The sequence below is a fragment of the Cydia amplana genome, chromosome 22, assembly GCF_948474715.1.
Source record: "Cydia amplana chromosome 22, ilCydAmpl1.1, whole genome shotgun sequence".
In the NCBI taxonomy this organism is placed as follows: domain Eukaryota; kingdom Metazoa; phylum Arthropoda; class Insecta; order Lepidoptera; family Tortricidae; genus Cydia; species Cydia amplana.
In genome coordinates, this window is record NC_086090.1 from 7,729,334 (window position 1) to 7,745,315 (window position 15,982).

General features: G+C 38.4%; 1 non-coding gene across 1 annotated transcript; it reads left to right on the top strand.

Annotated features, from left to right (window-relative positions):
* The first annotated feature begins 1,130 nt into the window (after positions 1–1,130).
* Positions 1,131–1,202, top strand: Trnat-cgu (transfer RNA threonine (anticodon CGU)). Its single transcript has one exon. It is a non-coding gene; the product is annotated as a tRNA-Thr (tRNA).
* Positions 1,203–15,982: the final 14,780 nt, after the last annotated feature.

Here is a 15,982-nt window from a genome sequence, read left to right on the forward strand (position 1 = left end):
AACACTAACGGCACGGCATAAGGTTTATAACCGAATGACAAGCCGAATGCGAGTGTGTCGAGGCGAGCCACGAGACGCGCCGGGAGCCGAGCCGCGAGTCTAAACGGCTACATAGAGAAATAAGTAAGACAAGAGTACTCACTCCATACATCAGTTCAGACTATTAATTTCAGTGTCTACATCTAGCATCGAGTAGCGGAACTATCAGTACTGCTACTTGACAATAGATGTCGCACCGACCGGAAAGTCTTATCTCAACAGCATAAGACTTTCCGGTCGGTGCTACATCTATTGTCAAGTAGCAGTACTGATAGTTCCGCTACTCGATACTAGATGCTAAGTCTTTTTGGTACTAAAACTGATGTATGGAGTGAGCACTCTATGTATTTTTTTTTCTCTATGACGGCTATAAGGCGCGCACTCTGACCAAAGAAAAAAACCGGCCAAGTGCGAGTCGGACTCGCGCACGGAGGGTTCCGCACCATCAACAAAAAATAGAGCAAAACAAGCAAAAAAACGGTCACCCATCCAAGTACTGACCCCGCCCGACGTTGCTTAACTTCGGTCAAAAATCACGTTTGTTGTATGGGAGCCCCACTTAAATCTTTATTTTATTCTGTTTTTTGTATTTGTTGTTATAGCGGCAACAGAAATACATCATCTGTGAAAATTTCAACTGTCTAGCTATCACGGTTCGTGAGATACAGCCTGGTGACAGACGGACGGACGGACGGACGGACGGACGGACGGACAGCGGAGTCTTAGTAATAGGGTCCCGTTTTTACCATTTGGGTACGGAACCCTAAAAAAGGGCGCGCATGGCTAGCAGACGCCTCTATCGGTCAAATTCGGCAATACAAGCGTTATTCGTTCATTTCATTTTGTTTGACTGGTAATTTTGGCTAAACTTAATCACAAAGTATTTTGCATTTTGAAATGAATATTAAAAATGCAAAATACATCTCGAAAAGTATTTCAAATAAAATACAAAATGGTTTTTACTAAAAGGCATTTAAATGCAAAATACAAAATAGGTATTTTGCATTTTGTATTTGCATTTTAAATAGAAGTATTTCAAATAAATCGCATCTCTGCACATACACCAGAGAATTTGGGACGGGTGCCGCCGTGGCCGGGTGGTCTAGTGGTCAGGACGTTAGCCGCGTAAGCTGAAGACGTGGGTTCGATTCTCACCTCGGCCACCGTTGGACTTGGTCACTTTTTCATTAGTAGGTATATGATATCTATTCCAGTTTATAATGTCCTATTTCTACGAAAATATGACGTTTATAATGATAAGCCAACCTGGGTGTTTGGGGCGATACCCGATATGAAATATGTCCCGCGCTACTGTATTTTAATAATAGGTACTCGTATTTTCCGTAGATCTCATATTATGAATGAGATATTATTGGCATGAGTGGTTTCTATTTATATGCAATAAAATGGAACGGAAATCATGTTTCTCGGTATTTTTGAAGTCTTGTTACTACGTGAAAACTATAGGGGCAGGGGGGGGGGGTCTTGGCATTTAATGGACGACCCTCTAATACCTACACTTATACACTATTATGTACAGCCTGACGAACCGGACATCCCATAAGTATACTACTTGAGCTAGCACTATAAATAGTCCTAAATGTCACTAGAAGCGCTTAATAGCTCGTATTCGCCTCGTATGTCCGATGCTCATTGCAATTAGCAGGCATCGGAGTTTTTACCGCATGGTAAGACTAATAGCAAGCTATGGAGTCGACATTTGCCATAAATGTAAACTCTTATTCATACTCATACTCATGATTAATTTTATTTAATATGTAGTAACTATTTAGTAATCTGTTCTCGATTACTAAATAGTTACTACGTATATGAGTTTAATGATGATATGACACAGATATGTTTTAAAATAAATGTATGTTTTAATTGGGTGAGTTGTACTTCACAACTCAAGCACACTATAGCAGATTTTTCATAGTCATATTGTAAATCGTTGTATGGCTCTATCCATGCCAAAATTGCAGCTATTTCTGGGTTAGGCATAATAATTAATTATGGAATATTCCACAACGTATTTACCACTTACAGATATAAATAACTACTACGTTTGCAATCACCAGTGATTGACACATGACAAATACTAATCAATTTTATCAGCTGTCAGTACCTACATGACATTAGGTCTTTCGCAGTGATGTAGTTTGTATAAGTAGTTGTATGTTAAAATAATTGAAGTTATGAATTCATAATGTAATAGAAAAATATTTTTATATATAATTCGACTAAGATAATATACACGACCGACCGCTCTAAAGGCATTTTAAGATAAATGAAATATGTAAATGAGTATGAGTATGAATAAGAGTTTACATTTATGGCAAATGTCGACTCCATAGCTTGCTATTAGTCTTACCATGCGATAAAAACTCCGATGCCTGGCAATTAGTTACGTAAGTGTTTATTGTGTACGACTGTGTGTCCACTCTGGGCGTTTGAAACGCCAACGCGTCATAAGTACTTAACTACTACTCCTCCAATTGTTTAGAACTAGCGACCCGCCTTGGCTTCGTAAAGGTTACACTTAACCTTAAAAAATTACCACCTAAACCTTTCTCAAGAATCACTCTATTGATTGGTGAAAACCGCATGAAAATCCGTTCAGTAGTTTGTAAATTTATCGCGAACATACATACACGCAAACAGACAGACGTGGCGGGGATTTTTTTTATAAGGTGTATTGATATGTCGCTGGTATAAACTGTTTAGCGTCCGTCTAAGAACAGAACAAAGTTAGGTGTCATTATAAACGTCCTAAACGTCATGTTTTCAGAGAAATCTGACGTTAATAAAGACATTTCACACTTTGTCATTGCAAATCCGACACGCAGTTAGCTCGGCCCGGTTTTAGTTTTCCAAACATTATAATTATTATACGATCTAGTAGACGCGCGAGAGCGTGTCAAGCCAAGTACAAAAGAAAAGAACTGGCGACGCAGCGGCTGTGCGTTATATTGTATTATATTCCTAAGGGTAGCATTCCATTTCCGACCGCAGCTGCACTAAAGCTCCGACAATACCGCAGCGGCCTGAACGCGTCGATGTTATTGACAATGTATATATTTAATATTTAAAACTTTTGCGTTTTGAACACATATTAACTCACATGAAAATTAAAAATGACCTACGAATATTACCTTTATTTACCGACGTTTCGACACAGGTTTCACTGGTCGTGGTCGCGGCTAACTGATGTCCCAGCAAAACGTCAAAACAGAGATTTGTGCAACTACCCGACGAAAAGTGTATCAAAAAGTTTGGGGTGTGTCGAAACGTCGGTAAATAAAGGTAATTGAAGAAATTTCGCGTTAGACCCGTCTATAAATTAATGCGAGTTAATATGAACTTATAATCGCGCATGGCGATTTACGCTTCATCCTATTAAATTATTTGGCAAAGTTCCAAAACACTTACAGTACAAAGTTATACTGAGCTAGCTCAAATCTATGAATAGGTTTAGCCCAAACCGGCGCCAAACAGCGCATGTCTCAGCGCAGCCTCCCCGTGACCTCATTCCTTTTCAGGTCATCGGTGAATGAAAGATTTTGAATGAATGGCGCAACTCGTGGACGTCACGTTGTCGTTACGCGTAATTGGGATACGATCACATATTGGTATGTCTGAGTCTAGCAGCTGAGTATGAAATTACGCAGAAATGTAATATACCTAAACCTAACACTGATTTAAACTTTCACGATTTTTACACATTATCTGAGGGCACGGCCGTGCCCTCGCCAAGACGAGACAAAGGGCAAAAGGCAGTGCATATCTTTTCTCGGCACGTTTCGTCGTATTTTCGAACCCCCGTAGTTTAAATTGTCGCGCGACACGCGATAAGTCCCGTTGTACAATTGAATAATACCTAAACCTATTTTTGAAGTGAAAACTTCTTTAGCGGCGCTGTGCACTTTTTGTGATGGGGAAAAAATGTTAAACTCGCGAGAGGTGTCACGTGACCGTAAGACGTAAGACGAACACGTGACCTGATCGAAAAACTGTTACTTCAATGTCATTGAGTTTTTCTTTATTGATTTAAATGCCATGTAGTTTGAGCATGAGTTTCGCTCTAACTGGTATTAATATAACTCGAGTACACGTTTCACGCTGATAGATGACCACTGCTCTCCGTAGAAACGAAAGATCTCAACTCGTACAAATGGTTTTCCTATTGTTGACTTAATTTGCATGTGATATAGTTGATTTTCAAATGGATTTGTTTAATGATTTATTGTGTTTTAGTTAAGGAGAGCCTTTCTGCTAGCGACCATGGTTGCAGTAAATGCAAATGAATAGGAGTAATTAAGAGCGTTTGTTGTAAGTAAAGCAATAGATGCTTCGATAGTAACTCTCTTCCAGATTAACTGCAGCAACAATAGATATGTAAAATTGAATGCCGGAACGTGCCCCTAGCTAGCCGTGTCTTCCTAGATGAATGTAAGAGCTTCGCTTTGCTTGGCTTCGCTCCCTCGTCGAACATACTATGTACGTACTTACGTACAAGTACTTACTTGTCGGAGTGGCCGTGATATCAAATGATGATGTAAATCAGCGGTCGGCAACCCGCGGCCCGCGGGCCGCATGCGGCTCGTGAACCTGTCACTTGCGGCCCGCGAGCCTCCCTGGCCATTTTGTATGTAATATTGACAAACGACAATGTCTATTCTAGTCATAAATATTAACTAAGTGCGGCCCGCGTCAACTTCGTTACCTACTATGTGGCCCTTGGCTGCTAAAAGGTTGCCGACCGCTGATGTAAATGGTTGGTTTTCTTCCTTGTTCTTTTCAATTATTTTTAGGCTCTCGATTTCTCGACCTGTAGGAATCAGAGGGGCTACCGCGAAAACCGAATATCGCAAATTGATAGGATCTTTCTCTTTTACTCCAATGAAGGTGTATTTAGAGTGACAGAGAAAAATGCCCGCAATTTGCGAACTTTGATTTTCACGGTTATGCTTCGCATGCTTACTCCCTACCACTAATGTGCACTGAATGAGAAAACTTCGTGTCATTTCGTGGCATTTTCTCCTTTCTGTTTTTATATTTTTCTCTTTTGTATTTGTGTTTACGAGTAATTCTTCTTCTAAAGTTAGACCCTCAAACTATCGGGTGCATGTGCTACGTCCGAATTCAAATTTCGTTCGAAAGCCGCCATTTATCAGCCGCTAAAACCTCACCGGATTGAGGATAAGGATCCGTCTTGACCCGTCTCGGGGTAAAGGTGCAGATTTCTCGCCTTTTAGTGCGAGGCAGACATGCAAAAGATATGAACAATTCATAACAGAAGGCAGATAACTTAGAAAATAAAAATAAATGTAGTTAAAAATTAACTCGAGACAATATTTCTGCAACTGGCAGGCGTCAAAATGTGCTTACTCATTGACAATGAGATTTCAAGGGGCCCACTGATTACCAGTCCGCCGGACGGTATCGGCCTGTCAGTTAGAACAAAAAGTTGACAGCTCCGAACAACTGACAGGCCGATATCGTCCAGCGGACTGGTAATCAGTGGGCCCATTTAGAAAAACTTTGACCTTTTCTTTTGGTTTTGATTCTCTAGAGTTATCTGTTTTAGTTTTAACACCCCCTGGCACTGATTAAAATAACCGACTTGGTTTCACATTACATCTCAAAACTTTTTTGTAGTAGAAGCGTTGCGAGACTTGCACCTTTTTACATGTAATGTTTTTGATGGGATCTCATCTCTTTTTGTAGGCAGTCCTTCTTTTCGGGTACTCATACCCATACTATGTATACACACATATCATAAAGAAACACATCTTCATTCATACTCACATCGTACATCATAGTGTACCTTTACTTTACCTACTATTTGTAGGAACTGCAACAGTAACTTTGTAATAGCATATATTTATATGCGATTAAAAACTTACTTATGCAGTTCTTAGATCTTTATAAGGTGACTGATATTGCAATATTTTTAGGTTTTCTATGGCTTGATAAGCTGAAAACTACTTATGTTTAAAATTTGAAGCTTGTGGGTATACTAGAAGTACCTTAGAATTGTGATGATCGTAGGTGAGTGAGTGAGTGAGTGAGTGAGTGTGTCAGTGTCGAAAATAAGGAACTTTGACGTACAATAATTCTTAAACTACTAGTTCAAATTGAATGTTTTTGAGAATATATCTTAAGCATGTTTAGCCCTATATATTACTGAAAATTCAGGGTTCTAGCTTCAGCCAGCACAAAATTACAGGACGTTGAAAATGGCCTGAATCGCTTCGAGAAAAGGATGGTACGGCCGTGCCTCTTTGTTTTGCTCGACTTGGCGGGGGCACTGCCGTGCCCCCAGATAAACTGTTGATAATCGTTTGTCCCTGTCCGTTATTTTGACAATTATGCTTGATGGAAAGAGACACAATTTGATATAAATTTTAAGAGGTTGCTAAGTTTAATGAATAAGGGGTTAATAGTCATTACTTCTGGGTACCTAGTCAACATGCCAATCGTTTACGCTCCGTAGCGAACAAAACGCGCCGCAACTGTCATTGTAACACTAATATGGAAGAGTGATAGAGAGACACAAAGCGATTCGTTATCCTAGAGCAAACCATTGTCACCTTGGCTAGGTACCCTGAGCAGATACTTTACCAGCTATCGTCCGGGAAGAACCTGTTTATAAAAATACGATGCTGTTTACAGTCCACAGGGTTTTTGTAAATGGTGGGTCCATATAACAGAAGTCATTACATACAGCTGTCACGGTGTCACGTGACCGATTATTTGAAGAGTGTGGGCGGGACCCGCGTGATCGATGACAGACGGGAAATTGGGCTTCTATGCTCCAAGCTTCCTAATTCAATGTTGAAAACAGACGAAAAGCGACTCTAAGACGGTGAAGGATAGTTCAAAATTGAATGACGAAAATTAAAAGGGTCATTGATCTTAGCTACAAGATATCATTAGCCGATGTGAACTTAGATCTGATCTCCATTCAAGTAACAGTTGATTTCTACTCTCTGAACGGAATAAAATACGCGGGTTAGAAAAACTCGTTCGACATTTTTTAAACTTTTCAAGCGTTTTCAGTCATCTGAAATATGGTTTCAGGACATCTCGGAGAAAGATCTATCAAATTTAAGAATTTCTCCTTAAGTAGTTGTTTTCAGTGGAATATAATGTGATTACAGGCCGTTTTAAGAAGAAATTGTTTGTAAGCTAAGCAAAAATAGAAAACACCACATCTAGCACACCTTCGAATTTCTTAATTCTGCTTCTTTTACGGTACAAGCAATAAGATACATTTGTATTATATGATTACTGTAGCGGAGAGTATGAAAATCCTTTTCCCAATAACTCAAAGGAATAAAATTTTCCACTCCAGTTATAAGCGTCGTCGCTTTACATTAAGAAAATAATTCATGCTGAGCCGAATCTCTCTTATTACGCTTTATCCTCTCGCAACCAAATTAGACACAATTCCAGAATAAAATCCCATGCAAAAATAAGTATTCTCACCATGAAATAAGCTTGAAGATTAAATGATAAAATTCTTTAAGACATGACCAAGTTGAACGGCGGCTGTAACATTATGAGCTCAGGATATTTAATTTAAGGCCGCGAAAACAAATAGCATTTTGGAGTTATTTAATATTGAAGTTGGCAAACACTTGGTACAAAAGCTTACATATTTGAGCTTAATGTCTATTGTTTTGAAGAAGATAAGATGGATTCGGTTTGGTTAAGATTTTTATTTGCCATAAGATTTCAATATTTTCAATGTCAGCACCTATACTGTAAAAGTTGCCCAGGAGTTATATTTATGCAACTGTCGCATGAATATTAGTTGGCCTTGAAATACTTGATAACTATTCGAACCCGCAGCTCAAGTTAGGCTAGTATTTATGAGATAATAAGCGTGAATGCCACTCGAGATTACGCTAATTACGCCGCGTTAGCGAATTTTAAAAGTTTGTAATTAGGAGGAAACGACAGCTGCGTTTTGCATACAAATGCAAAACTCACTCCCAGGGGCGCATTTCATAAAATAAAATAAAAATAGTTTAATTTGCCAAAAATTTTACAGGTTTTACTTAACCTATGACTGTCACACTAGGCTACGCCTGTATTGTGTAGTCAGATTGAAAACATTACTACATTGAGTTACCTACATCCTACGCTGAAGTTTTATTTTCTAATAAGCATCTAGTACTAACTAATATGTTTAATTATGTTTAATTATGAATTACGAGAAACAATTTCACAAGTTTAAAGCCGGGAAAAGTAGCCAAATCGCCCTGCGACATTGGTATGATACCGATTTTATATGTTTTTTTTACGCGGATATCCGGATATCCGGAGGTCGCGGGTTCGAACCCCGGCTCGTAATAAAAATATCATTTAATATTTACCAGTCGCTTTTCAGTGAAGGAAAACATCGTGAGGAAACCGGACTAATCCCAATACGGGCCTAGTTTACCCCCTCTGGGTTGGAAGGTCAGATGGCAGTCGCTTAGTTGCCAAGCGGACCCCAGGCTCCCACGAGCCGAGGCAAAATACCGGGATAACGCGAGGAAGATGAGTGTACAAAATAGCGCTGAATAGGAAACTAGAGTTAGACCAAGAAAAGTCTGCAACGATTTTGATAGCATACGCAGTGCAAGTGTTATTTATAGGTATGTCATAACTTCATAGAAGTTTGACGTTTAAAATAACACTTGCCAGTGCACACGCACACGCAGTCGTGTGCTATCAAAATCGTTGCAGACTTATTTTGGTCTAACTCTATTCTTTGATATAACAGACAATTTAAACAACGTTTCAAAATACATCCATTTTGAGTGAATGTCACGCGAACACATCGATCACGTACAAATTACAATATACTCCCCCCTTGATCGATCGATTCCTTTAATTGCTTTTGTCAAAACTGGCGTGACGCTTCATTTATCGTATGTAGGCGATAATGAGTATTTCTTTTACATACTTTTACTTCGCTTCCTTTAATACAAAATACAAATAGGTACAAATGATCAATAAGTTACATAATTTGGGTCACAAATTGTGACTCACAATCAGACAGTGTTTTGCGTTCAATATGTTATTTCCTTATTTCTAATGCATGTCATTGAATATGTTATTGAATGTGTCTTCAAATTAAGGGTGAACAGACACCTTCTGGGCAGGGTCGCTCCACCGTAGGCCACGTCTTCGCCTCGGCTAGTCTTTGGCCATGAGTACCTAAGCCCATTTATAATATAAAAAAAGTTATACCTAATATTTATGCTTATGTCAAAATGAATAATATAGATTATATTTTAAGGTTATTAGCCAGCTTCTGTCAGCGACTTTGCTTGCATAACATTAAAACTTCCGTTGCAAATTAAACCCCCTTTCACATTCTTAAGATATGATTTTGAATTATAATACCATCTAGTCAGCGCATGTATACTTAGTAATATCTGGGTGACCGAGCTCCGCTCGGAAAACATATAAAAACTCGAAAATGCGCGTTTTCCCAGAGATAAGACCTAGCTAGATCGATTTTTCGCCCCCGAAAACCCCCATATAGCAAATTTCATCGAAATCGTTAGAGCCGTTTCCGAGATCCCCGAAATATATATATATATGTCGGAGCGAGACACCAGAAGGACGAATTGCAGCGTTACAGTTCATAGTTAGACGCCTGTATAAAGTCGATTAGCAATGTTTGGCTACGTATTATTTGCTTGTAACGAAATAATAAAGTTGCGTAGTGAGTAACGCCACCATCTTTTGGCGTATTGTTAAACTAAGATGACAGGTAGAAGGCTTTGGAACGTCAAGAGTTGTATCTTGAGTGAACGTAGGCACGAGTTGGCATTTTTGTCGTTATGTTGCTAGACTGGTCAGGCAGGTTTACCAACTTGAATTGGAGGCGGGAGCGGTTGGCTCCGCCGCTGGAACTGGCTTCCTTCTTCTTGATCGGACCGCGCTAGAGATCGGACGTTATCGTTAGCCATACCTCGTGCCTAATTCGCTACGTTCCTGAAGGCTTATACCTGAAGGATTATTCTGAAAGCTTATAGATTCTCACGTTCTTTAACCGTTTAGCTAAGTGTTTTATTCCAAGTGTTATTTTGATTTCTTATGTGCCATTAGAAGCTTACTTTTGTAAAAATAAAGAAACTATGTGTTGTTTTGAAAACATGTGTCCCGCCGAGTTTGTTGCCGGGTTAAATCTTCTCGGGTCAGAGGTGTAGGATTGGAGCCGGTGTAGTTTGACTTAAATAAAGATTTGAACGATTTTATTTGATCTTTTTATTTTAATTGAATCCGATTCCATCGTAAGATCGTTTAGTTATTTTGATTATTTAGTACTGAAATATAGTAGGCACTAGTATGGTTAACAAGTCTGAATGTTTATTTCATGCGTTGGTAGCATACCTACTATTTTGGCTGTGAAGTAATACATCGAGGTACCATGCCCACCACCCGCTATCAAATAGCCCCACACATTTAGCCCTCTCCTTCTCCGCGATATATATATATATATATATATATATATACATATACATATATATATATAAATAAACGAGAATTGCTCGTTTAAAGGTATTAGATAGATAAGCATAGAGAAATATAGGAAGACAAGAGTGCTCACTCCATACATCAGTTCAGACTATTAAAAAAAAATCGTTTATTTCCGAAAAATATTCACTTGTATACAGTTTTTACTGACCTCCACACTAGGCAATGCCTGTCCCGTGGAATGTCATCTAGCATCGAGTAGCGGAACTATCAGTACTGCTACATCTATTGTCAAGTAATCAATCAATCAATCAATCACTCATTTGGTACTATAACGTATTTTTTTCTCTATGGTATAAGCAAAGTAATAAGAATAGTAGAAACTTGATTGAAATCTCTTAATTTAATATTGAATCACTTTCCAGTCTGATTGAATTGAAATTTTTGAAGACAATGCAATAATAAATAAATAAATAAATAAATAATACGCTAACATGGATATACATGTCGTCAGAATAGGCTAACGGAACTCCTCGATGGATAAAACTACACAAATTGAGTTGACAACGGTACCAAAATCGGAAAGGAAGCTACAACACACTGCATTTGGGATTTATGGGTGTTGTACCCTATACATTACATTTATTTTAATACATTTAATTTAAAAAAAATACCAAAAAAATAAATTTAATGTCAAATATGCCTTACATTATTTTGATAAAAAGCGGATGCTCCTCAAAAATTTGGATCGATTTCAATGAAACATACCTAAAAACAACCGCAAGAAAACTCGCTTTCACGTAAAAAAACCGCATTTAAATCGGCTCATCCGTAGGAGAGCTATGATGCCACAGACAGACAAACAAACATTGGCGTCAAACAACGCTCTTGTTGCGTCGGGGGTTTATAAACCAGGAAGTAAAGAACTAAAAGCAAAAGTTCCCAAACTAAACAAGTTGAAGTAAAGTCACAAGGCGGACACGCCATACATCAAAAATCATTTGCGTTTATATGTATGCACGGCACGTCTGTACACGCGTCATTGTGTATGTGTGGGTAAGTCGCTTTACTGAGAGAACGCCAGAATTCCGCCAGATTCATGTCGCGGGGCGAGGTAATGCGAGTCGGGGCGGGGCGGTGCGTGGCCGTTCTGTATGATAATACTATTACTTATTCTGTGGTAAAGTCGGGAGTATTCACAGGCGTGCTCGTTCCATACCATCAATCACTTGAGCCACTTGTTCATAATTGCTTTTTCATAGGAAACGGAAACGGGGTTGCATTAAGTATTTCCCAGAATCCGACGAGCGAGAGCCTTATTACAAAAAACCGGCCAAGTACGAGTCGGACTCGTGCACCAAGGGTTCCTTACCATTACGCAAAAAAACGGAAAAAATATCACGTTTGTTTTATGGGAGCCCCACTTAAATATGGGTACGGAACCCTAAATAATATTGTACAGATGAACGTTTAGGGTTTTAGATAAATAGAAAACAGCGGCCATGAATTAAAATTTAGAACACTCAAAAACAAGATCAACATATGCTGCATAGTGCAGTCAGCATTAAATAGATCGTGACTGTCAAAGTAGGCAAATACATCGGATCTATATAGTAACAAAGATGTGTTACGATATATTTGGCCACTTTGCCCGTCACTATTGAGCCACTTGTTTATAGCTTTTTCATCGGAAACGAGGTTTGCAGTATTTTCCCTGAATAAGCTAATCCATCTCCCATCTGAGATTGTCAATATAAACAGCAACACTCCTAACTGTACATCGGTGGACCTTATTACAAAAGACATAAGGTCCACCGATGTACAGTTAACAGTGTGGGCGATGGTACTGCAATGTGAGAGTTCAAGACAATGTTTCAATTCCAAGCTTTTAAACTTCAATAAAAGCGCCGAAGTTACACCACTTTTAAACTACCTTCATATTTATTACTATAGGTATACCTTCCACAATTTAACCATAAGTCAGCGCCTGACGTCACAGCGATGGAAAATTCCAGATGCCGATGGCATTGTTATGGCGCGGGCACGCCAGGCATTCAGGATTTTACTCCCATCGGAAACGGCCGAGTCGAACAACTAGACGAACCAGTATTCGAGATACAAATACTACCACCAACTTACCAAAACTTGCACCAAACCTACTACTACCTTACGTAATGGCATTATTTACCATTCGACTTTTGGTGGCAGCCAGGGACCAGTCCGATACCCCCTTCGAGGGTTTTAGGTGTTTTTCATAAGGCTTCGCAACAATATATCAATTTAAGATCGAAATTTGCTCGTCCACTAAGACACCTAATTCTGGGCTATTGCCTCAATAAAAGCCTGATAAACTAAAAAAGGCTGAACCTGCGGGCTCAGCACGGTTCCATTTTTATCGACTATCACTATGCCCGTCACTTTCGCACTTACATACTTGTTAGAACGTGACAGGCATGGTGATAAACGATAAAAATGCGATAGAGGATAGCCGAAATCGAAAAGGTTACGACTTACGAGGTTAAGGTTCCTTTAGGAAGCCAGAAATTCAATCAGCGTTAGGAACCTATGACAGTCTAGTCCGACATGAAGTATCGAGGCAGATTACGAATATACGTCATGAGGCTTTTAACATCTTGACATCAATGAATTGAAGATGTGAAGAAGAGTATACGTAGTTAATAAGATAAAACAAAAACAATAGTTGTACGGATCTTGAGCTCATGTTACACTGGCGCTCAAAAACTTTACTCGCCCTAGCTTATAACATCAAATTCAATGGGAATGGCATTATTACGGTATGCCAGGCGCAACCTGAATGATATTTATTGGGGATCGACTAAGGCCTGAATGCTTAACCTGTGGTCATTCCGAATTTGTCATTAATGAAAATTTGGTCTATGCTTACTAAATATGACATTATAAGCATTAAACTTCATGGAGATAAATTATTGTTAAAGTCGAACGGAGTTAAAATTTTTGAAATAAAGGAAGAGTGGAAAAGTTAAGAAAAAGAAAAGAAAAGGAAAGGTTATTATGTAGCTACCTCAGGTAGGTAGTGAGAGGTCTTGTGATCACCGAAAGTTTTGAGGAAATCACGATCCACGATTTTTAGAGTGATGTTTGGGCTTCTGTTGGGGTATTCCATTATTTTATATGACAACTCTAACTGGGATATGAATTATAAATTATAATTATTATGAATTATGACGCCAAAGCTCAGCTTCAAAACGGGATGAAAATTAACATAACCCTTCATGGTGATTATATGACGTAGCCTGAAGTCATGAACCTAGAAAATGTATTAGTTCCTTTGCAGGACGCGTTGAAAACTACTCTGACCTTAGTGGCAGTTCTTCACGCACATCCTGCCTATCTGTCACTTTCACACGCTGAAACTGCTAAAGCTACGTATATGAAATTAGGTAAGGGGATAGATTGATCTCCAAGAAAAACATAGTATATTTTTATCAATCATCTTCATTATCATTGCACGCCGACGAAGCAGGATTACTCGAGAAATATCAATTTTCTGAGTGATCCTGCTTTTGTTACATAATAAAAAAAAAAATAAAAAAAAAAATAAAAAAAAAGCCTTTATTATTCCAAAGTCTTACATAACATGCATTACTACTATTTTTACTTTCATTACATTATAATTATTTCTTGCTAACTAGCATGCATTTAAAAATAGTTTTAAATTGATAGTGTTCTAGAATATTATTATTATATTTTTTTAATAACTTATTATTTTTATTTATGTTCGCGTAGTTATATTATTATTCCATTGTTTAGAAATTGTCCATTTAATTAAGAAAATATTGATTTTACAGTAAGAATAGAATGTCATTAAATTTGAACACATTGTTTAGGTGTGGACCCCTCGGCGGGTAAAGGCCTCCTCCAGGCATTTCCAACTGTCTCTATCGCATGCTATTTCTGACCAATCTTCCCCGGCAATCTCTACGATCTCGTCTTTCCATCTCCCTTTTGGTCTTCCAGGTCTGCGGTCTCCGTCTGGCCCTTTCCATGTGGTCGCTTTCTTAGTCCACCTGCCATCTTGGTACCTAGCCACGTGACCTGCCCACTTCCATTTAAGGCCTTGGGCGTAGGATAGAGCGTCGAGTACTTTTGTTTGCTGTCTAATTTTACTGTGTCTGATCTTATTTTTTAATTTTATTTTTAACATGCTTCTTTCTAGTGCTCTCTGAGTAGTTATTATTTTATTTCTGGCTTTTGCATCAAATACCCATGTTTGGCAGCTGTACGTAAGGCATGGTAGTAGGCACGTATCCATGATTTTTTTCTTTACCGATGGGTGTATATTGGACTTCATTACCTCTTTAAAGCTCCAGTATTTCTTCCATGTCAGAGCGATTCGTCTATCAACTTCTAGTTCGTTCCTGTGCTTGTGGAATGACGCTTGCTTGCCGAGGTATATGTAGTCGTCGACGTAGTTGATTGAGGATCCAGCTACGTGGATCGAGTCTTGGGTGTGATTTGTCATAGCTTTCGTTTTGTTTACGTTAAGCTCCAATCCGATGTTACTACTGACAGCTTGAAGTTCTACCATCATACTTTCTAGCTGTATGGCGCTTTCCGCGAACAAGACGATATCGTCCCCGAAACGAAGGTGGCTGAGATATTTGCCGTCTATGTAGACGCCTTCCTTTGACCATGGCAGCTCTTTCATTATGTTTTGGAGGACTGATATAAATAATTTTGGGGAGAGTGGGTCGCCTTGTCTTACTCCTCTAAGTATATTGATTTTGCTGCCAGTCCGGTCGAGCTTGACTATGCTTGTACTATTTGAGTATATGTTTTTTATTATTCGTATGTACTTGCTGGTGACATTTTGATTTTCCAGTGCTTCCCATATGCTTTGGTGCGATATACAGTCAAACGCTTTTTTATAATCTATAAATGCGATGTATAATGGTTTTCTAAACTTACATAAGTAACTAAAAACGCTCTTAAACAATCTATATGAACTAACTTAAATTATACACAATACCTACCTATTACAAAATCAAAACTAAAGTTAAACCTAGAAATAGATTATACTTAATCAAAAACTATAAAATATACTTAACTACATACACAAAACCAATTATGAAGAGAAGACGGTAGATAGGCAAGAGAATATTCAATTGTCTTGTTTTCTAAACCTACATCAAGACGGCTTCAACTTTGAATATTATGGGTCAATTTCACCAAACGAGCATTTTTGTCTAATTCCCATGGAATTTTGAAATACTAACATTACACAAAAAAAATTATGCTGATAATTTGATAAAAAATATAATAAACATTAATTTTCTTATGGGGTAAAAATATTCATAAAACTATAAAAGTTATTTCAATTTAAAATTTTGGTCAGGGCACGGGAATTAGTGTGTCCATGGGAATTAGATTTTACTAGCACGGAAATTAGAACATGGCACAGGAATTGTTTTCTTAACTT